A 24,216-nucleotide genomic window follows, 5' to 3' on the forward strand; every position below is an offset into this window, starting at 1 on the left:
GAGACATGGTCTGTCTCTCACCCAGGCTGAAGTGCAGTGGTGTGATCAAGGTTCACTGTAGCCTTGGCCTCCTGGACCCAAGCCATCCTCCCACCTCAGCCTCCTGAGTCACTGGGACTACAGGCACACACCACCACACCCAGCTAGTTTTTTGTAGAGACAGAGTTTCACCATGTTGGTCAGGCTGATCTCCATCTCCTGAGCTCAAGCAATCCACCTGCCTTGGCCTCCCAGAGTGCTAGGATTAGAGCTGTGAGCCACTGCACCCGGTCCACACCAGGTGTTTTCAAAACTAATATTTCATTCGATTCTCACAGCAATGTATCGAGCAAGGGGTGATGTTTTCTACATTTTTAAGAAGGGGACTGATTGTGGTGGCTCACCCCTGTAATCCCGGTGCTTTAAGAGGCCAGGGCAGAGGATCATTTGAGGCTAGGAATTTGAGACCAGCCTGGGCAATATAGTGAGATGCTGTCTCCAAAACAAAATTTAAAAATTAGCCAGGCATGGTGGCATGCGTCTGTAGTCTCAGCTACTCAAGAGACTGAGGTGGAATATTGCATGAACCCAGGAAATCAAAGGCTGCAGTGAGCTATGATTTTGCCAGTGCACTCCAGCTGGGGTGACAGAATGAGACCCTGTTTCTAAATTTAAAAAAAACCAAAAAACCACAACATAAATAGAAGTGTAATTACATCGTTTATTCATGTTAAAGGGCTTTTTTTTTTTTTTCTTTTTTCAATTACACGGAGTATCGCTCTGTCACGAGGCTGGAGTGCAGTGGCACAATCTCGGCTCACAGCAACCTCCGCCTCCCAGGTTCAGGCGATTCTCCTGCCTCAGCCTCCCAAGTAGCTGGGACTATAGGCGTGCGCTACCATGCCTGACTAACTTTTTTGTTTGTTTGTTTGTTTTTTGTTTAGTAGAGATGGGGTTTCACCACATTAGCCAGGCTGATCTCGATCTCCTGACCTCATGATCCACCTGCCTTGGTCTCCTGAAGTGTTGGGATTACAGGTGTGAGCCACTGTGCCCAGCCAGTTAAAGGGCTCTTTTAAAAGGTAATTATTGGCCGGGTGCAGTGGCTCACGCCTGTAATCCCAGCACTTTGGGAGGCCCAGTTGGGTGGATCACAACGTCAGGAGATGGAGACCATCCTGTCTAACATGGTGAAACCCCGTTTCTACTAAAAAGAAATACAAAAAAATTAGCTGGGCCTGGTGGCTGGTGCCTGTAGTCCCAGCTACTCGGGAGGCTGAGGCAGCAGAATGGTGTGAACCTGGGAGGTGGAGTTTGCAGTGAGCTGAGATCGCGCCACTGCACTCCAGCCTGGGTGACAGAGTGAGAATCCATCTCAAAAAAAATAATAAAAATAAAAGGTAATTATTACACGTTTTCATTATCACATTTTGTTAATATAATTTAATATTAATCTATCTTTGGAACATTATTTATAATCAAAGGCAATATTTGAAAACAATAGGCAAGGCGTGGTGGTTCACACCTGTAATCCCAGCACTTCAGAAGGCTGAGGCAGGTGGACCACCTGAGGTCAGGAATTCGAGACCAGCCTGGCCAACATGTCGAAACCCCGTCTGTACTAAAAATACAAAAATTAGCTGGGTGTGGAGGTGCATGCCTGTAATCCCAGCTACTCTGGAGGCTGAGGTAGAAGAATCGCTTGAACTTGGGAGGCAGAGGTTGCAGTGAGCTGAGATCACACCACTGCACTCCAGCAAGACTCCATCTCAGAAAAAAAAAGAAAACAATGTTGACCTAACATTAACGACTTTGCTTGATGCAAACCTAAAAACAAAGTTCTGGGTTTAAAACAAAATGTTATGTATGTATGAATAAATGAATGACAAGGTCTCGTCTTGCCCAGGCTGGAGTGCAGTGGTGCAATCTCAACTCATTGCAGCCTCAAACTCCTGGGCTCAAGTAATCCTCCTGCCTCAGCCTCTGTGTAGCTAGGACTACAGGTGCGTACCACCACACCAGGCTAATTTTTAATAGACACGAGGTCTTGCTATGTTGCCGAGGCTGGTTTCAAACTCCTGGCCTCAAGCAGTCTTCCCACCTTAGCCTTCCATATTACTAGGCTTACAGGTGTGAGCCACCACATCTGGCCTATTTATTTTTTATTTATTTTTATTTTTTTGAGAATGAGTTTTGCTCTTGTTGTCCAGGGTGGAGTGCAATGGTGCAATCTCAGCTCACCGCAACCTCCGCCTCCCAGGTTCAAGCAGTTCTCCTGCCTCAGCCTCCTCAATAGCTGGGAATACAGGCATGCACCACCATGCCTGGCTAATTTTGTATTTTTAGTAGAGATGGGGCTTTTCCATGTTGGTCAGGCTGGTCTCGAACTCCTGACCTCAGGTGATCCACCCACCTCGGCCTCCCAAAGTGCTGAGATTACAAATGTGAGCCACCACGCCGGGCCTGGCCTATTTATTTTTTTTTAGAGATAGGGTCTCACTCTATTGCTCCAGCTGAAGTGCAGTGGTACAATCAAAGCTCACTGCAATCTCCAACTCCTGAGTTCAAGTGATCCTCCCACCTCAGCCTTCCAAGTAGCTAGGACTATAGGTGCAAGCCACTATACTTAGATCATTTTTAAAATTTTTTGTAGAGCTGAGATCTCACTATGTTGCCTAGCTGGTCTTGAACTCCTGGCCTCAAGCAGTTCTCCCACCTCAGCCTTCCAAATCTCTGAGATTACAGACATGAGCCACTGCATGTAGTTACTTTAAAATTTTTTTTGAGACTGAGTCTTGCTGGGATGCCCAGGCTGGAGTGCAGTGGGGCGATCTCGGCTCACTGCAACCTCCACCTCCTGGCTTCAAGCGATTCTCCTGCCTCAGCCTCCTGAGCAGCTGAGATTACAGTCGCCCGCCACCACTCCTGGCTAATTTTTGTATTTTTAGTAGAGACAGGGCTTCACCATATTGGCCAGGCTGGTCTGGAACTCTTGACCTCAGATGATCCTCCCACCTCGGCCTCCCAAAGTGCTGGGATTACAGGCGTGAGCCACCATGCCCGGCCTAAACTTGACTACTTTAGGGACCTCATAAAAGTTGAATCATACAGTGCTTGTCTTTTGGTGACTGGTTTGTTTCACTTAGCATAATGTTCTCAGGCTCATCCCTGTTGTATTAATAGCATGTGATAGGATTTCTTTCCTTTTTTTTTTCTTTCTTTCTTTTTTTTTTTTTTTTTTTTGAGACAGGGTCCAGGCTGGAGTCCAGTGGTGTGATTACAACTCACTGCAGCCTTTACCTCCTGGGCCCAAGTGAATCTTCCCTCCTCAGCCTCCCAAGTAGCTGGGACTATGGGCACACACCACAACACCTGGCTAATTTTTGAAATTTTTTGTAGAGATGGGGGTATTGCTGTACTCCCCAGGCTGGTCTCGAACTCCTGGGCTCAAGCAATCCTCCTGCCTTGGCTCCTCAAAGTGCTGGGATTATAGGTGTGAGCCACCTCTCCAGGCCAAAACCCCCTCTTTTTATAGATGAGATACTTGCTCCAAGTTGCACAGCTGGTTTGGTCTCTTGACTGTAGATTCCAGAGGCATCGGTGGAACACTTGATCATGCTGGCTTCAGCATCTGCAGAGACTCTGGGCTCTGCCCTAATCCTGACCATGGGCTGGACCTGCAGGAGATGCAGGGAGGAGTTCCAACCCTGGAGAGGAGGTTGGCCCGAGCTGGGGAGACATGTCCTGCCTCAGAGAGATCTTTCTAAAAATAAAGCCTGTCCCTGAGGGGAGACTGATGTGTCAGGGGACTGAGGACTCACCACACAATCCCGAGGCGATCAATGAATTTCCACATGTCAACATGCTCATGCTCCGTGTCCACTGCTGCCCCAGCTTGGCATCCCTGTGACCCAGAGGGGGCCAGGGAGAGTGGGGCAAGTTGAGGCACTTGGGGTCCCAAGGGCATGGACAGCCTGTCCCGGTCCTGTGATCTTAGGGAGCCCAGGGGCCTTTGACCAGGCACAGTGAAAGAGGTGAGGCCCCCCACCTCCCTCGAGGGAGCAGCCCCACCTGTACCTGCTCATACTTGTCAATAATATCCCCTCACCCATGCACATGCAGGGTATCCATGACCTCATCCACCACCATCCCACAAGACAAAGTCATCCAATGGTTCTGCTGTACCTGAGTGCTCCAGAAAACACCCAAACCAGTCCTGCCACACCCCTAGATGCCCTCCAGCCCGAGGAGCCCCATTCTACCACCCCTTCCAAGTGACAGGGGCCAGACCCAGTGACCCCACCCCTTCCCCAGTCTCTGGAGTCCTTGCATTCCACCTGGGGTGGGCTCCTTCCTGAGGACCTGAGCACAGGGCAACCTCCTGCTCTGTCTCTCTCTCCCTCTCTCCCTTTCTCCCCCTCTGCCTCTCTGGCTTCTCTGTCTCTCTTCTCATCTCTTGCCCTTTCCCCATCTCTCTTTCTCTGCTCTCTCCATCCTCTTCTCCTTCTCAGCCTCCTCTGTCTCTCCCCCATCTCTCTGTACCCATCTTTCGCTTTCCACCTCTCTCTCTTCCCTCTCCCCATCTATCTCTTTCTCTCTCCCCCTTCCTCTCCCTCCTCACCCTCGTTCATGCTCCCTGGCCCCCATCCTAGGCTGCTGCTAAGGTAATGCCAAGGCTACCGTCCTGTCACGGTGTCCCCACTTCCAGCATCCACACATGAAAAGATGCTCAACTTCATAGTCATTAGGGAAATGCAAATCAAAACCACAATGAGACATCATTTTACACTCATTAGGATGCTATTATAAAACAAATGGAAAATAGCCAGTGTTGGAGACGTGAAGGAATTGGAACTCTCACACATTGCTCAAGGGAATGTATAATGTATAATGTGGATAAGTTTGGCAGTTCCTCAAAAAGTCAAACATAAAACTACCATATGACCCAGTAATTCCACTTCTAAGTAGATGTGCAACCCTGGCAGCAGGGTTGCAAACAGATACTTGAACTCAGGAATGGAAAACCAAACATCATATGTTCTCACTGATATGTGGGAGCTAAACTATGAGGATGCAAAGGCATAAGAATCATACAATGGATGTTGGGGACTTGGGGGGAAGAGTGGGAGGAGGGTGAGGGATAAAAGACAACAAATATGGTGCGGTGTATACTGCTTGGGTGATGGGTGGACCAAAATCTCAGAAATCACCACTAAAGAACCTACTCATGTAACCAAATACCACCTGTACCCCAATAACTTATCAAAAAATAAAATACAATTTTTAAAAAACCAGATACTAGTGTCCTAACATTCAGAGCAGCATATTCACAATAGCCAAAAGCTAGAAACAGCCCAATTGTTCATCAACAGATGAATAAATGAGCAACATGTATTATATGTGCATGGGGGGATACTATTCAGTTATTAAAATGAATGGAATATTTATACAGCCTACAAATATGGATGAACTTTGAAGATTTGCAACTCAAATCTAATGAATAAACAGGGCTGAGCATCGTGGCTCATGCCTGTAATGCCAGGACTTTGGGAGGCTGAGGTAGGAGGATCACTTGAGCCCAGCAGTTTGAGATCAGCCTGGGCAACATAGCAAGACCCCATCTGTACAAAAAAATTGTTTAAATGCTGGGCATGGTGATGTGGGCCTGTATTCTCAGCTACTGGCAGGGCTGTGGAGGGAGTCTCGCTTGGGCTCAGGAGGTTGAGGCTGCAGTGAGCTAGGATACCACCACTGCAATCCAACATGGGGAAGAGAGAAAGATCCCTCTCTAAACATAAAAATTATAAAAAGAACACTTAAAATGGCTGGGCACAGTGGCTCACACCTTTAATCCCAGCACTTTGGGAGGCTGAGGCGGGTGGATGACGAGGCCAATAGATCGAGACCATCCTGGCCAACATGCTGAAACTCTGTCTCTACTAAAAATACAAAAATTAGCTGGGTGTGGTGGCTCACACCTGTAGTCCTAGTTACTCAAGGAGGCTCAGGTAGGAGAATGGCTTGAACCCGGGAGGCAGAGGTTGCAGTGAGCTGAGATCACACCACTGCACTCCAGCCTGGCAACAGGGCAAGACTCTGTCTCAAAAAAATAAAAACAAAAACAAATAAATGCATGTCTGTGCCCATGCCTCCGAGCAAGTGCATGTCAGCATGCATAGTTGTGTGTTGTGTCTGGCTGAGTAGGCACATGTGCATGCATGTGAGTGTTGGATGCTGGGGCAGTCAGGGTTTGAATCACTCACAGTCAGCACCCACTCCTCACTTCCTCATGCCTGGTTCCTACAGTTCCCCTCAAGAAGCATGTAGGGCCCAAACACCTCTTGCCACCTCTGAACCCCAAGCACAGGCACGAGAGGGTGAGGGTTGCCGACTGCAGGGCCCAGGCTTGGAGGACCCTGGAGCCGACTCCTGGTGCATGTGGCACAACCACCAGCCTGCCCTGGCCTGGCTCCTGGGAAACACTTGCCCTTGGCCAGCTGGAGAGGTGTTGATTTGGGACACAGCCCCACAGCGATCACCACGTTATCCCACCCCCAAATACTTCCTAAGGCCATTTGTTGCTAGGAGAGAGGCACAGGCAGCCTGCTCTGATGGCTTCCTAGACAGTCTCTGGGGACAGGAAGCCCATCTGGCCCTCTTCCCATGAGGTGGCTGGGGAGACTGGTGGTGGGCATTGGGGATGAAGGATAGATCGGCGCAGTTTGGGCATGTTGGGGTGATCAGGCTCAACACCAGGCTGTGGGGGCTACGAAGTCTAGCGGAGTCAAAGGAATGAGAAAAGACAAGAAAGTGGGACCGGGGGCCAACGCTACTATGGAGGCTGTGAAGGCCCTGAGCTCTGGGAACCCAGGTTATTTATTGGTGCTCAAACAAAGAAACACATGGTGAGGATGTGGGGGTTTAAAGGAAGCAATGTATCAAGTGAATGAGCTGCAACTGTGATGGTGTAGCATTTTCTTTGAAATATATGGCTACTTGAGATAATGGGAGTGCCAGAAGCAAGAAGCCAGCAAGTCTAGCAGACATGCAAGCCCTGCCTCAGCTTTTCTCCCCACACTCAGCTTTTCTTCCAACAGGGCAGAGTAAGCAGCAGGAGGTCTCAGAGCCTTAGGACTAGAGGGACTCCGGTACCTCTTGGTCAGGATGCTGAGCCCAGAAAGGGCAAGATCCTGACTTGAGGTCACAGAGCAGCAATCCCTGGCAGAACTAGCATTCCTTTTGGAGAAATTCAGAGTTCATGGTCCCAGGAATCACTCATTTACTCATGCATTCATTCAGCAATTACATATTGAGCATCTACTGTATGCCAGGCCCACTTCTAGCCCCAGCATACAGCAGTGGACAAGACAAACCAATTCCCACCTCAAGGAGCTGATGCTGCAGTCACAGAGGCAGAAAACAAGTGAAGAAGATCACATCACATGACGCTAAAGGCTAGCAAATAAAATTACACTACATGGAAGGTTGGAGTCACTGTGTCCAAATGGTGGCCACTAGCCCTATGTAGCTATTTGAGTTTCAAGCAATTGGAGTAGTCGAAAATTAAGAGTTTAGCAGAGCTGCAGCCATGCTTGCAACTTGCAGATGCCGCGTCACTGTCACCACTACCTTGCTCCCATCCCTGCCACAGCCAGGGGGGTGCTTGGTCACCCTGGGCTGTGTCCCCACTGTGGTGCCATGGCAGTGGCCACCAAGACTGACAAAGAGGCTTGCCAGGAGGCCTACAACCTGGCGTGAGATGACAGCTTGGCCGTCATCTGGGTGGCTTTTAAATATGATGGCTCCATCATCGTCCCTGTCGGGCAAGGAGTGGAATACCGGCACTTCATCCCACAGTGCACAGACGAGGTCCGGTGGCTTGCCTTTGTGTGTGTCACCACGGGGGATGCCATGAGCAGGAGGTCCAAGTTCGCCCTCATCAGGTGGGTTGGTGAGAATGTCAAGACCCCGGTGAAGGAGGTCGTACAGGATTTTGCTAAGGAGTTTGTGATCCGTGATCAAAAGGAGCTGGAGGGAGATTTAATGGAGAGTGAACTGAAGAAGACTGGAGGAGCCAATTGCGATGCCCAGGCAGAGTAACCTCAGCTTCCCCACCGCCCCTTGTCAAAGTCATCTGTCTGCTCCCTGGTGGAGGGGACCTCTGGCCTTAGCTACCAACCCACCAGCCCACCAGGGAGAAAAGAAGCCATGAGAGGCAGCATCCGCCACCCTGTGTCCACAGCTCCCACCTTCCTGCTTCCCTTAGAACACTGCTGTGTCCTATCTCATGAAGCTCATGGAACTTCTTTCTTTGATCTTTTTCTTTTCTCCCCATCTCTTTTGTTCTAAAGAAAAATCATTTTGATGCAAGGTCCTGCCTGTCATCAGATCCGAGGTGCCTCCTGCGGTAACCCTTTTTCCTAGCATTTCTCTTACATGTGATGAGGCTGCCTAGTGGGATCTGCATGGCCTCATGTTGCTTCCGAAGCCTGGGTTTGTTTTGCCATCTCAGTTTTCTTGGGCTCCCCTTCCTGTTTACCACTGAGGGGCAGCTGGGGCAGGAGCGGCACCCGGTGACTGCAGCCTTCATAAGCACACAAGTCCATTCCTGTAGTCAGGCAGAGACCTCCTGGAATCTGCCCCGGGCTCCCTCTTCCCACCTTCATCCAGAGTTGCCTAAGTTGCATCTCCAGCAAATGCAGGATTGCTCAGTGGTGAGGTTAGGTCTGGCTCTGATGGAATAAGACATAAAATTTGCCTTAAAACTTGCCTGGCCGGGTGGATCACCTGAGGTCAGGAGTTCAAGACCAGCCTGACCAACATGGTGAAACCCCGTCTCTACTAAAAATACAAAAATTAGCTGGACGTGGTGGTGGGTGCCTGTAATCCCAGCTACTCGGGAGGCTGAGGCAGGAGAATTGCTAGAACCCAGGATGCAGATGTTGTAGTGAGCTGAGATTGTGCCATTGCACTCCAGCCTGGGGGACAGGGAGAGACTCCGTCTGAAAAAAAAAAAACTTGCCTGGCAGTGGCTTTGCTGCAGGGTCTGAAACCACCCATTCCCACCCTCTTGACTGAAATTTCCTAGTGTGACACAGAGAAGGGCAAAGGTCTGAGCCCAGAGTTGACAGAGGGAGTATTTCACGGTTCACTTCAGGGGCTCCCAAAGCAATGAGGGTTAGGGAGAGAGGCCCAGGGTGGGGACTGGGAATTTAAGGAGAGCTGGGAACTGATCACTTAGGTTCAGGAAGCTTCTGCACAAGCAGCAAGGATGGCTCGAGCCAGAGGGCTACTCCACCTGTGGTGCTAGCTGTGAGCAAATCCCTGAGATCACAGCCCCGCTAAAGCCCATGGCTTCAATCCTACACCTGCACCACACATTCAAAAGGATCGTTTTGGTTTTTGTTGTTTGTTTTTGTTTTTTGAGACAGAGTTTTGCTCTTGTTGCCCAGGCTGGAGTGCAATGGTGCTATCTCAGCTCACTGCAACCTCCGCCTCCTGGGTTCAAGCCATTCTTCTGCCTCAGCCTCCCGAGTTGCAGGCATGCACCACCATGCCCAGCTAATTTTTGTATTTTTAGTAGCAACAAGGTTTCTCCATGTTGGTCAGGCTAGTCTCAAACTCCTGACCTTGTGATCCACCCACCTCAGCCTCCCAAAGTGCTGGGATTATAGGCGTGAGCCACCGTGCCCGGCCTGTTTTGTTTTTAAAGAAAGATGAGATTGTCCTGGTTCTTCATGAGAACATTTTATAATAGCTCTTTTTCTTTTTTTCCTTGCTCATTTCATTTTGGAGAAGAAATCTGTACTGTATTGGGATTGCGAAGAACATCTCTGCACTCGAACAGTTTACAGAAAAAAAAATTGTTTTTCAAAAAAATAAAAAAGAAGACAATTAAGAGTTCAGTTCTTCCATCACAATAGCCACATTTCAGGGACTCGTTAGCCACCCGGGGTGGCTGCTGTGTTTCATAGCGAACGGGGAGCATTTCCATCACAGAAGGAACTACCAGACAGGGCTGGTGTGGGGAGTGGACAGACGGCTGGGGGCTCGATGGCCGAGGACAGCAACATCTGGGCTGTCCTACTGAGAAGGGGTGGCCACATGGTGACACACCAGGAGGAGGGGACAGCAGGTGCAATGTTGGCCAGACGGGGATGTGCTTGGTGTGTTCAAAGGACAGAGGGAGCAAGGGGAGAAGAGAGCGAGGTGGGGTTGGGGAGGTCAGTGGGGGGTCTCTGGGGCATGGATAAGGAGTTTCTGCTTTATGTGGAGAGCGTCAGGAAGCCATGGGGAAACAGGTTAAGCAGGGGAGTGGCACAGTTTTAACAATATATGGAGAATAGATTTGTGGCAAGAGTGGAAGGAAGGAGCCCTAGGGAGGTGGCTATTGTGTCACAGAGAGGAAGGTGACTGAGACCTGGGTGATACGGGGGATGGGGAACAACCATAGCCCAAGCCTCAGGGTTCTGGATCCAGCTGTGCCTGAAGTTGATCCCCCCTCTCCCTCCTTTCTCCTCTTGGTTATTGGGCACCAACTTGAACACTCCTCATTACTACCATCCACCTATCCCCTCCCTCACAAAACACCTGACTGTCTCTCCTCCTGTCCCTGTGCAGAGCACTCAGATGGGACCTAGGCTTCCCTCAGTGCCCTGGGTCCAGTTTCTTTTGCAGAACTTTGCCCCTCTGACCACATCCCAGGGCTGATAAGATAGCCCTGTCTAGTCACCTTGGAGTCCTGGGAAGATACCTTAGGCCACCTGGTGTTTCACTGACTTTCCCCACCAGGATGCTTTCCTGGAGCTGTGAGCAGGAGGCAGGAGGAACCAGCTGGCTCTGGGTCCGGGGGTTGGGGGTGACTAAAAGAGAAGGCTCAGCTTCAGTTGCAACCGGAGGGACTTTGGTTTTCTCTTAGGAAGAACTTCCCCTCTATAAAAGGGCCAATGCCATCCTCATGCATTCACAGTGGAGGGGATTTCCTAGGGCCCTAAGAATAAGGTGGAAAACCTGCTCCCTAGGGTGGACACTGAGAGGCCAGCTCTGCTCCTCAAACGCTGGGCACTCATTCCCCCTCAGAACCTTTGAAGCTGCAGTTCCCTCTGCCAAGACCCCAGGTGGCTCCTCCATCTCGCTCCAAAGTCTCCTCCTGAGCGGTGATGCGGATTGCCTGATGAGCACGGCTCCCTCCTCGGAAGCACCTTGTCTGTCTCCTGTACTAGAATGCCACCTCCACAAGCGCAGGGCGGTTGTTGATCTTGTTTCTCTCTGTTCTCTCCTGTCTGACACTGTGTCTGGCACATGGTGGATGTTCCCAGGAGGTTTCTGGAATGAGCAGATGTCTCAGGTGAGTGTGGGCAGGTGGATGCCATGCATACAGAGCATGCCAGGCGCCAGTGGGCTCAGACTCACCCTCTCACTGCACCCTCCCAATGGGGATCAGGACTTTGAGGCTTGGAGAGGTGAGGTCACTCACCCAAATAGCACAGCCAGTATGTGGTGGCCCTGGTCTGGAGAGGCCTGGAGGGGACTTGGGAAGGTTGGAGGCTGGGCCAGGGCCTGTGGACACACTGCCTTTCCACATGACAGCTCTCCATCCATCCACAGGCCCTGCTTCCCCTGCCAAGTCCCATCTGGGGCTTCCCTGGCCACCCTAGGTCCTCAGGTACAATTGCACTGCAGGGCACTGGCCTATGGCACACAGCAGTGGGTCCTGCAGCCCAGATTCACACAGCAAGTGAATGAGGCATAGCTGAAAACCGTGCATATGGTGGCCTCAGCCGGGCCACACTGGGTAGACCCAGACTTGGGCAGGCATGTGGCTCCACCCATCACTGGGCCGGCAGCCCTGCCTCCTGAGTGCACCTGCTACACCCTGGGCTTGCACCAGCTGTGAGGACTGGGGCCGCCTCTCCAAAGAACGCAGCTCATTGTCAGCGATGGGGCAGGATTCCTTCCCAATGGCCACACCCAGGGGGGATCTGTCCAGACTGACAAGGGCAGCCGAGTGAGGGGCCTGAGGAAGGCTGACCCCTCCATCCTGTGATGGACCCTACCTGTGTCCACCCCATCCTGCCTCACTGCTTTGGCTCACTGTCTCTGTCCCAGCCAGTCTGGAGCCATGCTTCCTTGCAGCGCTGTGGCTTCTTCCAACTGCATGGCCTTCCCTGGGCCACTTCCCCTGCCTAGAAGGTTCTTTGCCCATTGTTTCCATTTCTGCCAGGTCTTGGTTATGTGGTCTTGGTTGGAGGACAGTCTCTCTGACCGACACCCCTGCCAGTGAGACCCTCTCCCTGTGGCCTCCATGCTCAGAATGCTCATTCTCACCTGCCTCAAGGCCTTTGCACTTGCCATGACCCAACCCAAGCTAGTCTTTCCAGGCCACCCCCTCTGAGCCACCTCCCCACTTCCCCAAACAGGCTCCTCTGTCCTTGGCCTGCAGGGCAGTTATGGTTGCTTTGCATATGGAGTTGGTGCTCACTACGGCATGGCCCTGCCTGTAAGCTGGGGAATCCAGCCATTGAGGAGTGCTTGCCAAAAGAATGAACAAGCACTGTGATTCAGAAAGGGTCCTGGGCCCACCTGTGTCCCCCAACACAGTGTATGACCTGGGCCAGCTCCCTCTCTGCACCACATCTTCTCTGTCCACTGTGGTGGTTGGTCCCCAAGACTCCCAAGGGCCCTGTTGGCCCTCACCTTTGAAGCTCTGGGACACAATTATCAAGGGAGACCCGCTGCCTACACTCCCAGAGCTGAGAGACCAAACAAGGTCTTTTTATTTTTTGAGAAGGAGCCTCGCTCTGTCACCCTGGCTGGAGTGCAGTGGCGTGATCTCAGCTCACTGCAAGCTCTGCCTCCCAGGTTCAGGCCATTCTCCTGCCTCAGCCTCCCAAGTAGCTGGGACTACAGGCTCCCACCACCACACCTGGCTAATTCTCTTGTATTTTTAGTAGAGACAGGGTTTCACCACGTTAGCCAGGATGGTCTCTATCTCCTCACCTCATGATCCGCCCACCTCAGTCTCCCAAAGTGCTGAGATTACAGGCGTGAGCCACCACACCTGGCCAACAAGCTCTTAAATCAATCAGCAGCATCACCTTCCAAGTGAAGAAAGCATGACCTCTGGCCTAGACACAAGGACAGGGCAGAGGAGGCTGCAAATGCCCCTGAGCGAGCTGGTTAGGAAGAGTCACTAGTTGCCTGCACCTGGAAGTTGAGGAACCCACAGAGAAAAGCAGGGAATCTCAGCTGGAAGATGGGGATGACATCAACTCAGACCCTCCTCTTTGGAAACTCAACCTGGTGAGGGAGAGTGGATACATCAAGATTTCTTACACCACCAAAATCAACTCTGGCTAAGTCCAGCCCAGGCAAAGCAAGCAAGGAATGTGCCGGGAGGTTATAGGTTAGTTCACAGAACCAAAAGAAGAAGTAAAAAAACCCGCATACTGGAAAGGACTGGTTTGGATATGAAATTTAGGTAGCCAAACTAATGGGAAGCCCTTGCATGAATGAATTCCCTCTGCTTCCATCCTTATCACTCTACTCAAGATCCACATTTCCTTAATATATAAAGAGTTGCTATCAGTCAATAAAACAAATGAAACTGCAATAGAAAAAGTGAAATGGAAAAAATGTCCACGAGCATAGACACGAACAGATAGTTCACAGAACAGGAAGTAGAAATGGCCCTTGAGCTTATAAACAATGTTAAGTCTTATTTATAACCAGAGAAGTGCAAATGGAAACCATAGTTCAAGACCATTTTTCACTTATCACATTGGCAATTATCCAAAACTGTGATAACACTGTGTCACCGTGGGTGTGGGAGACAAGCTCTCTCCTACATTACTGGTGGGAGTATAAACTGGTAAGGCCACTATCAACATTTTTTTTAATGCACATGCCTGAAAACTTAATCCTACAAATTTACAGGGACGCTTGCAAATGTGCTGATGGCCCAAGTACAAGGATATTTATTGGGGTATGTTTTTCTTGTAATGGCAAGATTGGAAACAATCTAAATATTCATCAGCAGAGGTTGGTGAGCTCCATAATAATGTAGCCACTCAGTGAACTCTGTAACTGTGAAAAAGAAGAATGAGGTAGCTTTACGTACTGCAGCCTGGAATGATCTTCCAGATAGACTATCCCATGAAAAAGCATGGTGCATGCATATTTGTGAAAGCCTCCATTTCTGGTCTCTGAATTCAGAACGCTCACCTTTGTCTTGTGTGGCTATGGTCCACTCTCCACCAGCGGTCACAGAAGCATGACCCCTCGCACCTTCCCATGCGTCCCTTTCCTGGCCTCAATGGCCTTGGTTTCCAACTGTCCACACCTATGACTCTTTGCAGCAAGACTGTCATCAGGCTATTGGAGCCCCTTGGTCCTTTCTGCAGAGAGCTGGAAGTGTCCCCCTGCTGCAGGATGGCCCTTCGCTAATGACTGACGTGTACCCTTAGCTCAGGCTGGGAAACGGAGATGTGACTCCACTCCACAGTCCCCAGAGGGACCTGTTTCTGTAGGATTTTGCCTGGGGCCACAGCCTTGCATGGCTTCTCCCCTGTCTGTCTGCTACCCCCATTCCCTTACTGCTCTCATTGGGTGCCTGTCCTTCATCAGTCACTGCCATACAAATCAGGATCTACTTCTGGGGAACGTGACCAAGATAGCTGCTCCCTTACCCTGCTCCTTGCTTTTTGCAGGTGGGGTGTGCCTGCGTATGCAAGTGTATGATGCAACATGGGCACTGTGGTTCTTCCCATTTCACAGGTGAGGGACGTAGAGCTCCACAGCTCACCTTAGGTCCCAGGTAGGAAGTGGCAAGTGACTTTGAAGCCAGGTAGTCTGGCTCCAAGGCCAAACTCACATCCACTGTTATATTGAAAATAGCCAGCTGGGCACGGTGGCTCACGCCTGTAATCCCAGCACTTTGGAAGGCTGAGGTGGGCAGAACATGAGGTCAGGAGATCAAGACCATCTGGCTAACACGGTGAAACCCCGTGTCTACCAAAAACACAAAAAATTAGCCAGGCGCGGTGGCAGGTGCCTGTAGTCTCAGCTACTTGGGAGGCTGAGGCAGGAGAATGGTGTGAACCTGGGAGGCAGAGTTTGCAGTGAGCTGAGATCATGCCACTGCACTCCAGCCTGGGTGATAGAGTGAGACTTCATCTCAAAAATCAAAAAAAAAAAGCAAATAGCCTAGAGAAGGAAAGCTCCAAGTGCGAGGAAAATCTGCATTGTCAAAGCAGGCCAAGCAGGGAAGATCATTTATTTTCCCTAAAGATTGTATTCTGTGGTCTTCCCTTCATAAACACACATCCCACTGTCAGATGCAAATCCTAGAGCTAGAAATGGGGCATTTAAGATAGGCAGAGCTCCTGGGAACAGCACGTTTGCAGAGATGGGAAGGGACCCTCCCACTGGTTTTGGTTTCTCCACAGCTACGGGCAAAGCCTGCCTGCTCTGCATCCGGGGATCTTGGTCAGGTGTTGGAATTGGTGGGTGGATTGCTGGTACATTTGCACTGTGTCCTAGAGAGCCTCTATACATTTCAACTCCGATTCACCTTCACCATCTACATGCAGCTCCCAACCATAGGATCCTGCCCCTGGCCCTGAATCTCCTGTGTCCTGGCACCAAGCAGGTGAGCCAGCCCAGGAGGAGGAAGGGCTCCCAGAAGCCAAGTCCATGCTGGGGTGGCAAGAAACAACTTTCCTATGCAAGGAGGTACCCGAGCACACCCTGATGATCAAGCCTGAGCCCCCTCACCTCCCCGAAGTGTGGTGAAGGAAAGACAGGCCAGAAAGAGGTGGCAGTCTTCACCCGCTGTGGTTGAGTTTCTCACTCATGCCAAGTTTTACATAAGCTGGGGACCATGTGCTTCAAGGCTAGAGGTCTTGGCCGGCCCAGGGCCTTGGAGGGGCCTGGATGACCAAGGGGTCCAAGGCTTAGGCCCTGGCTCTACATGGGGAACCTTGGGAAAGTTGGAAGCCCACAGCCCCTATTGTGGAAGAAGACATGGGCCAGATCTTTTGCACAAATCCTGCCTGTGCTCCTTGACCATCCCTCCCCACCAGGGCCATGGTGACCAGGCAGGCAAGAGCCTCTGTCCATTCATGGGACCAGCATCCTGGGAGGGCCCTGGCCTGAGAGAGCTGCTGCAGGGGACCCTCATGCTGGATGGCCAGCCACTTGGCACCCTTTTCTCTGTGGGGCAGGGATGACATTTGAGAGCCACCAAAGATGGGCAGGAAAAACAAAGGCCACCACAGAGGAAGCTGAAGGTAGAAGGAGATGCAGAGAAAGTGGGAGAAACACAGCTGTGCTTTGTGGGGGCCCTGCAGGGACATCAGCTCCCAAAGGGGCAAGAGACAGGGTCCCCTGAACTTTGATACTCTGTTCTCCTTGAGGCCTGGCCAGCCCTGTGGCTCCTCGGAGGAATCTGGGTGCCTCCTGTCCCGACTATCTGACAAGCCCCAGATCAGAAGACCTGAGTTCACCTGCACTGCCACTTGTAACCTGATGGCCTCGGCACCCTCACAGGGCCCAAATAGCTGCCCTTTCCACCTGTTTCCCAAATTTTCCACACCACCCAGAGGCTCATTTTCGACGCCACAGCCTACAAGTCAGCAAGGGGCCTTTGGCCACATGTACTGATGATGAGAATCACTAGATTGTAAGCTGCAAAAATGCAAGGACAGAGTTTTGTTCCTGCTACCCCCTGGACCTGAGGCCCAGCGAGGATTGCTGCTCGGATGAAGGAGAGCGAGTGTTCGTGGAGCTCTTTGCAGAAGCCATGGGATGCCCTTCCTGTGCCTTCTCAGGTTTAGTTCTCAGACAGCCCCACTTTCCAGATGAGAAAACAGAGGCTAAGAAAGGAGAATAAAGTTGTCCAGGGTTACAGGAAAGTAATGAGGCTGGGATTCGAACACCAGCCTGTTGGACTCAACACTTCCTCTGAAAAGATGGGAAAAGTGGGCTGCCTCCTTCTGGCTTTGGGAACTGGCAGAGAGGAGCAGAGCTAGGCTGGATGTGTCACCTCCCCAGCTCTGCGGCACCCAAGAGTTCCCAGGGTCCTCTTCCTCTATTTGGCTCTTTTCTTCTCCGGACCCTCCCACCTTCGAGGACTGGACTCCTTGCAGGGAGTGCAGAGCAAAGAACAGAGGAGGCCCATCTGAGGAGAGCATGTGGGAGCAGATGGGGCACAAAGAGAGCCCCCAAACCTGAGCCTCACCTGGAGAGCAGCTCCCTGCAAGCTGAGCCAGGGCCCTGGGACACTGGCTGAGGGAAGAGCATGCCTTCCTGGTTTGCTGGGCAGGAGGCTTATTGGGCTAAATGGGCTTTGTTGATGGTGGCTCTTTGTTCCCCCATGGCAGCTCCATCTGAGGAATGTTTTGGAGGCTGTTCATTCTCCTGCTTCCCCTGCTGCCGCCCCAGAGGCAAGGAGAGCAGCCTCCCAGTGGCCTGCTGCTTTGTAAAAGAGTCAGGTGTGGGAGGTTGCATCACCTGCTTCTCTGGACTCATGGTCTGCAAGGACGTGTGACAAGTGTGGCTGTAGGTCAATGAGCTGTGTGCGGCTTGGTAACGTGCAGTGGATGGGCCCATTATCTGACTATCTGACAAGCGGGAGCAGCAGGTGGCTCGGGCCCCAGGGATGAACATGGGGGAGCTGGGTCTGATATAGGCAGGAAGGAGACATCAACAGCAGCAGCCCTGGACTTGGGGGGAGCCAGACACAAGCCAGAGATGCCCAGATGGTCTGTTCTGCAGAAATAACAACCACGAATCCAGGGCTGGACCTGGCTGTGACCTGGCCTAGCCAGGGATGGTTAGCAGCAAATGTGCTGATTGCACTTAGGAAGGGCAGCAGGGGCCAGGCGCGGTGGCTGACACCTGTAATCCCAGCACTTTAGGAGGCCAAGGTGGGAGGATCACGAGATCAGAAGTTCCAGACCAGCCTGGCCAACATAGTGAAACTCTGTCTCTACTAAAAATACAAAAATTAGCCCAGTGTGCTGGCATGTGCCTATAGTCCCAGCTACTCAGGAGGCTGAGGCAGGAGAATCTCTTGAACCCGGGAGGCAGAAGTTGCAGTGAGCTGAGACTGCACCATTGCACTCCAGCCTGGGTGACAGAGCAAGATTCCATCTCAAAAAAAAAAAAAGGGCATCATGGCTTCATGGCAGGGCACAGTGGCTTACATCTGTAATCACAGTACTTTGTGAGGCCGAGGCAGGAGAATTGCTTGAACCCTGGAGGCAGAAGTTGCAGTGAGCTGATTGCACCTTTGCACTACAGCTTGGGCAATAAGAGCAAAACTCCATCTGAAAAAAAAAAGGAGGACATCAGTGTCAGACCAGAGTCCCCGGGCTCTGCACCTGAGGCTGCTGTGAGAGGAAAGCAATAGGGGCTCAGGCATGTCGAGGAGGTAGGTGGGCACATGGAGGTGGGGCTCCAGGATGGGGCCATGAACACAGCAGGTCTTGGAGCTTTCTCCTTCAGGGGCAGGGGCAGGGGCAGGAGGACGGCCACGTGGCTTCACCACGAAGGGCCCGAAAGCATGGCATGGAGGGAGAGGCCCTGTGCTGGCAGGTGGAATTATCCAATTGCCTTAAGCAGGCCTGGACCCCAGGGCAGGGTGGCTTTCTCAGTCATGAAGAGGGGTCCTTCCTCTTCCCTTGTAATCAAGTCTCTGTGAGTGGGATCAAGTGGCCCTGTTAGGATATGGGCTGGGAAGAGTCTTCTCATTTCACTGAGGAACAAAACGGTAGACCTTTGGTGACATCTCTACCACTTAGGAGTTCTATCCAGCTGCAAGTAGTAGAGCCCTAGAAAATAGTGGCTTCAATAAAACAGGCTTATTTTCCCAGGTCAAAGAAGTCAGTGCCTTCTAGAACATGTATGGCAGTTCTAGACAGTCATCAGGACCCCATAATTACTCTGTCTTTCTGCTCTGCCATATTTAGGGTTTGGCTTCTACCCTCAAGGTCCCCAAATGGTGCCTGGAGTGCCAGCTATCAGGTATATGTTCTAGGCGGGGAGAAGAACACAGGTTAGAAAGGCACATACTGGGATTTTTTTTTTTCACATGCATTGGCCTTTTTGGAGCCCTCCTGAAAGTCTTGGCCGGCACCTCGCCGGCCATCCGTATTTGCTAGAGAAGCTGGAAAAGGGGGTCTTCTGGCTGCTCACCCAGCCACCTTGAATGAACTCAGAGTCTGTCACTAAGACAGAAGCAGAGCATGGACACTGGGCAGGCACTCAGCAGGCTCTCGCTTGGCATTCAATCCCAGTTTTCCTTTCCCTTGTTTGGGATATTGAGGAACAAGGAACTCTCTAACTTAGCAGTAGCTCAAAGCAAGTAAGCATGATTTCTGGAACCAAGTGTTTTCCATGGCATATTTGCTAATGTGATTGGTGCTTCTCCTTCATTCTAGATAAGCTGTGAATGCTTGGGAAGGGTGCACAGGCCTTTCCTTAGGAGCAACAGGCACACATGACAGCCTGTCCCCCTCCTGTGCTCTCTGACATAAGGAAAGCTTCCATTACCTGGCAGTGTCAGATGGTCTCCAGCTCTGTGGGGGGAGTTTGTTCATTAGTCTTGGGCAGGTTCTAGAAGCAGGCCCTGAGACAAGTATTTGTGTGCAGGTGGTTGATTAAGGAATCCTCCCGAGGTCATGGCAAGGGAGAGGAGAAGGGGAGCAGGACAGGGAAGGGAAATCATTTGAGCCAGATGTGATTTCAGGAGAAGCCCAGCTTCAGCCCGACTCTGTAGGGAGCTCCAGGCAAGGGAGCTGGGCCCTCAGACTTCTGCCCTGGTCAGGAATTAGCTGAAAACACCTGGGGCAGGGGAGGAGGGATAGACTCCCAGGCGCTCCTGCTCTCTGCCTGTATGGGAGAAGCAGCTCCTCACAAGTGTGTGCCACAAGGAGAGGACGCTGTGCAGCCCAGATGCTGGGAGATGGGGGCACAGATCTGATAAGAGGAACTTAGGGGGTATGGGCTGAACAATAACAGCTTCCACTGCATCCTGTGCCTCTTTTATACCCACAACTCCCTGAGAGGTCAGATGGGAAAACTGAGGCTAGAGGAAGGAAAGTAATTTGTTCAAGTGTCAGAGCTGGGATTCTAATGCGAACCAGATGGCCCCACAGACTCAGGAGTTATGGCTAAAGCTTACATTCCTTCCTTGTATATTCAGTAAACCAACAAGCATTTGCTGAATGCCTACTGTATACAAAGCCCTGAGTTTCTGAGCCCTCCAGCTGGGAGACTGTCTGCCCAAGGAGCTCCTGGGTCACCACTGTTGTGGGAAGTCAGGAACCCTGAATGGAGGGACCAGCTGAAGCCATGGCAGAAGAACATAAATTGTGAAGATTTCATGGACATTTATTAGTTCCCCAAATTAATACCTTTATAATTTCTTATGCCTGTCTTTACTGCAGTCTCTGAACATAAATTGTGAAGATTTCATAGACACTTATCACTTCCCCAATCAATACCCTTGTGATTTCTTATGCCTGTCTTTACTTTAATCTCTTAATCCTGTCATCTCGTAAGCTGAGGAGGATGTATGTTGCCTCAGGACCCTGTGATGATTGCATTAACTGCACAAATTGTAGAGCATGTGTGTTTGAACAATATGAAATCTGGGCACTTGAAAAAAGAACAGGATAACAGCAATGTTCAGGGAACAAGAGAGATAACCTTAAACTCCGACCGCTGGTGAGCCGGGTGGAACAGAGCCATATTCCTCTTCTTTCAAAAGCAAATGGGAGAAATATCACTGAATTCTTTTTCTCAGCAAGGAACATCCCTGAGAAAGAGAATGCATCCCTGAGGGTAGGTCTCTGAAATGGCTGCTTCAGTGGGCAGCCGTCTTTTATGGTCGAGCTGTAGGGATGAAATAAGCCCCAGCCTCCCATAGCGCTCCCAGGCTTATTAGGATGAGGAAATTCCCGCCTAATAAATTTTGGTCAGACCGGTTGTCTTCTCTCAAACCCTGTCTCCCGATAAGATGTTATCAATGAAAATGCGTGCCCGAAACTTCATTAGCAATTTTAATTTTGCCCCGGTCCTGTGATCTCGCCCTGCCTCCATTTGCCTTGTGATATTCTATTACCTTGTGAAGCACGTGACCTCTGTGACCCACACCCTATTCGTACACTCCCTCCCTTTTTGAAAATCACTAATAAAAACTTGCTGGTTTTGCGGCTCAGGGGGCATCATGGAACCTGCCGACGTGTGATGTCTCCCCCGGACACCCAGCTTTAAAATTTCTCTTTTGTACTCTGTCCCTTTATTTCTCAGACCAGCTGACACTTAAGGAAAATAGAAAAGAAACTACATGAAATATCAGGGGTGAATTTCACCCGATATCTGGCTGAATTTCCCCCGATACACCATCTCACAGGGTGAGTGCAGACAGAGACAATGGTTTTGTCTTCCTGGCTGTCACCAGGAGAAAAGCCATCGAAGATGTAATCAAAGTGAGTGGCTGCATTAACATGGGACTCCTGAGGCAGCTCACAGGAAGACCAGGGAGGCCTGAGAGAAGACAGGCTGGGACACCTGTGGTTTGACCCTGGCATTGTCCAGCTGGGACAAGTTTCTCCTCAGAGTGAGAGAGGTGAGTCATCAGCTGAATTTGAGAAAGTGCCCTTGGAGAGCCTGTGGGTCCCATCACAGCACAGGTGGGGCTCAAAGGCACTGAGCTCAGAGCCCCCAAATCCCTGCTGTACTGGGATGATACCACTCACTGGTTGTGTGACCTTGGGAAGTCAATGAACCTCTCTGGGCCTCCGTGTCCTCACCTGTAAAATGGGATGAGACTCCACAGGTGGTGAGGGTTCGGTGATCCATCAGAGCAGATCTGGCATGCAGGAAGCACTTTCTTCTGATGTTGAGGCTGGTTCCAGTGGTGGGCCACACTGTCTGGAGCTGAGGGCCCTTCCTTCCTGGCCTTGGGCAAGTGCACAGCCATCGCCTCACCTCAGTCATGACGTCCCCACCTGGGGTCCTGTTCCCCCAGAGCTTGGCTGTCCTGCCTCTGACACCAGTGTGTCTTTGTGGCAGATGGCTTGGGCCTCCCTACACATTCATAAAGACAAATGCTAAATACAATAACTTTATATTAACTAGATAATGTTTATCAATATAAATATATAAATTAACATGGGTAATAAAATCATAATCAATACTGTTAGGTAGTGTTTCCTGAGTGCCTTCGATGTTCTGGACCCTGTGCTGAAGAAGCACTTTCCACGGATCTTCCCACTTCCTCCGCACACCATGCATGCGTGAGGTGGATACATCATGATCCCACCTTCCAGATGAGGGAACTGAGGCCCAGGGAGGCCCTGCCAGCTCTCTGGCTGCAGAGTGGTTCCTGGTGCAGGCCAGGCACTCTCACCAAGATGCCTGCACTCTTTGCTGCCTTTCCCAGGGATCAGAACCACACAGCTGAGGGTCCCCTCCAAGTTGGCATCTTGGGCCTGGTGTCTGGCCCTCTCAGGGCCTGGAAATCCTGTTGCCCCCAGCCCAGTAGCCCTGGGGACTTGTGAAGCCCACTGTGCCATGCTGCAGGTGGGTGGGGCACTGGCAAGGCACAGTGGGCACTGTGGTGTGACTTTGGAGCACTTCATTTTCTCCCCCTTAAATGAGACAGGATCTTGCTCTGCTGCCCAGGCTGGAATGAAGTGGTGCAATTATAACTCACTGTGGCCTGGACCTTCTGGGTTCAAGCGATCCCCTTCAACCACCAGCCTCCTCGGTAGCTGGGACCACAGGCCCATGCCACCTTGCCTGACTAATTTTTTAATTTTTGGTAGAGATGGGGTCTCGCCATGTTGCCCAGGTTTCATGTCATTTTCTGAAACTGTTTCCTTCCCACCTTAAAAATGGAGCAAACAACCCCTCATAGGAACCAGTGTCCTCTACTCTTGTGCTTTCTGGGGCATCTTGCCCAAGCTCCCTGGGAGCCTGACCCTCAGAACCTGGGTTTGCTGCAGGGCCCACACCCAGCACCAAGCCCTCAACCCAGCACTTAGCAGTGGCTGAGGAATGATAGCCGAGCAGAGAAGGAATGGACGTGTGAGTGCCAGTGAGTGCTCTGTTGCACAGGAGGCCACAGCCGCCTCGGTGCCAAGGGACAAGCTATTTCCTGGTGTTTGCTTCCCAGTATTCTGGGAAGCATCCAGCTGCAGACAGCAGCCTGGGGAAAGTGCGGCCTGACTGCCCCCACCCTTGGCCTCACGCTGGCACAGCAGGGCCAGGGGCAAAGGGTGGGAAGATGGGGGTGTCTGTGGCCAGGTCTCCCAGGTTGGCTGGGGGTGCTCATCAGGCTCCCAGTGGGTGCTCCCAGTAGGTCTCTTTGTCCTCTGGTCACTTCCTGCCTGCAGGATGCTGCTGGGCCTGGACCAGCACTGCCCACAGCCAGCAGGGCCCTGGTTCACCTCCATGGGCCTTGAGGTGCTGAGCACTGATGCCACAGGGTGGTGCCAAGACACCTTCTGGAGAGGACCCGGAAGGCCTGGCCCAGGGTGGGGACCTTTGTGCTGTGGTCCCTGCCCAGGGGATGCCTGGCTGGTGCAGGGCAAGAGGGAGGTGGTCCTGGAGGCAGCGCTGCCTTGATCTACCCACAGGAGTGCTCTGGACAGGGGTCCTGTGCATGTGGGATCAGGGTCCCCCAGGCCCCATCTGCCCCCTCATGCCCTGTGGCATCAAGCAGTTGTCTTAGTCACTGTGATGTCCGCATCCTCCTCTGTGAAACGGGGTGTGACAGGACTCCCTCTTGGGCTCCTGAGATCCTGGCATGTGTCGTGCTGTGTGAGGTGCAGTTCTAGGCCCTCTACCTTCACTGGGCCTAGGTAGCCTCCTACCAAAGGAGGATGAGAAGACACAGAGAGGCCGAGCAATTGCCTGAGGTCACTCAGCTGCTCAGGGGATTGGAGCTGATGATGAGATGAAATCTTTGGGAGGGAGTAAATGTATTTTGCCTTTAGGGAGAATATGAACATTTGAAATTTAGAGGGAAGTGTATGGTAGGTGATATGAAGATTTCTTTTAAGATTTTTCTTCCATGGTAAACAATTACCATGCTGTAGGGAAGGCTGCATGCCATAGAATGGTGGGCAGCCTCTAGGAGTTGAGAACAACTCTCCATTGACAGGCAAAAAGAAACCAGAATCTTCAGTCCTGTGACTACAGGAACTGAATTCTGACAAAAAGCAT

General features: G+C 51.4%; 1 pseudogene; it reads left to right on the forward strand.

Annotated features, from left to right (window-relative positions):
- The first annotated feature begins 7,677 nt into the window (after positions 1 to 7,677).
- On the forward strand, positions 7,678 to 8,079 carry LOC129051161 (coactosin-like protein; annotated as a pseudogene).
- Positions 8,080 to 24,216: the final 16,137 nt, after the last annotated feature.

Source organism: Pongo abelii, chromosome 19 (genome assembly GCF_028885655.2).
Source record: "Pongo abelii isolate AG06213 chromosome 19, NHGRI_mPonAbe1-v2.0_pri, whole genome shotgun sequence".
In the NCBI taxonomy this organism is placed as follows: Eukaryota; Metazoa; Chordata; class Mammalia; order Primates; family Hominidae; genus Pongo; species Pongo abelii.